Here is a 1144-nt window from a genome sequence, read left to right as displayed (position 1 = left end):
TTTTTTTTTTTTTTTTTTTTTTTTTTTTTTTCTGCCTAACATTGAAGTTTGCGAGTAGGCTGCTCACATCTTGAGCATACGGTGCTGCGGTGAGAGGTGGCTCTCAAGCTCTGCCTCGGGAGGAAAGGGAACCAAGGACAGGAGCTGGTGTGCTGGGAGCACTGACCTGGGGAAATTAATAGCTTGTACTGGAGCAACGTTGTTACTTTACATTTTTCAGGATCTGGTTGACAGAAAAAAAATTTACTCTACAATTGACGTGGCTAACAGGGTTTTTTCCCCGTGTGTGCTTTTCCCTTTATCTGGTATTCCCTCTCATTTTAAACAGCGTGTATGCATGTAGCGTTGGTGCCAGTGCATCCGATGGGGTTTTATGGGTTTCAGACTATGAAAATGACATTTGTTTTTCACTCTTGTCTCTGCATTGTGTTGACAAGGTGTTGATTTAGCTTTAGGAATGATCTGGTCACATGGTCCTTCGCATGTTGTCACTAATGTACCGTTTAAAGTCGGTTTGGGCTTTTTCCCCCTTCTCGGTGTGCTTTATTGCTGAAAAGGGGGGTTACTTGAGCATCCGGAGACTTGTTTTCTCCCGTCCAAGCACCTTACTCTGGTGATGCAAATCTCCTTACACCTTTTGCAAAACTTTGCACCGCGCTTGCCTCGTCCGCGGGATGATTTTCAAACAAGCGTCAAAAGGTGGGAGAAGGAAAGAAATAGAAAGAAAATGAGTTGGGGGTGAGAGAAAGGTAGGAAGGAGAAAAGTGAGGAAAACAGAGAAGGAGGAAGAGGGGATGCCGGCGCGGTGGAGCGGGAGCTGGGGCTCGGCACCCCACTGGTGGTGCAGGGGGCTCGGTCCCCGGGAGCGCGGCGCGGTTCTGCTCGCCGGAGGGAGGGCGCGGAGGGGGAGAGGAGCTATCTCAGACCAGCTCCTCGCACCGAGTCGACGTGGAGAGAGGCCCCTGAGAGGATCCGAAATGGCCGAGGCTCGGGAGGAGCCTCTGGCACTCGCCTCCGCCAGGCTGAGACCCCAAAGCCCGGGGCCGCCCCCGCCGCCCGGGCTGCCCCGCACAGCGCCCGGGCACCCTCCGGGCTGTGGCACCCGACCCCGCCCGGGCCGCTCCCGCCCTCCCCCTCCCCTCCC

At 54.3% G+C, this 1144-nt stretch overlaps 1 protein-coding gene across 1 annotated transcript in view; it reads left to right on the top strand.

Annotated features, from left to right (window-relative positions):
* The window catches only part of LOC107198302 (polycomb complex protein BMI-1), a 10781-nt gene that overhangs the window by 3540 nt on the left and 6097 nt on the right, over positions 1-1144 (top strand). The gene's annotated exons all lie outside the window — the stretch shown is intronic.

Source organism: Parus major, chromosome 2, assembly GCF_001522545.3.
Source record: "Parus major isolate Abel chromosome 2, Parus_major1.1, whole genome shotgun sequence".
Lineage (NCBI taxonomy): Eukaryota > Metazoa > Chordata > Aves > Passeriformes > Paridae > Parus > Parus major.
The sequence above is the reverse complement of the archived record's forward strand: the minus strand, read 5'-3'. Positions and strand labels throughout refer to the sequence as shown.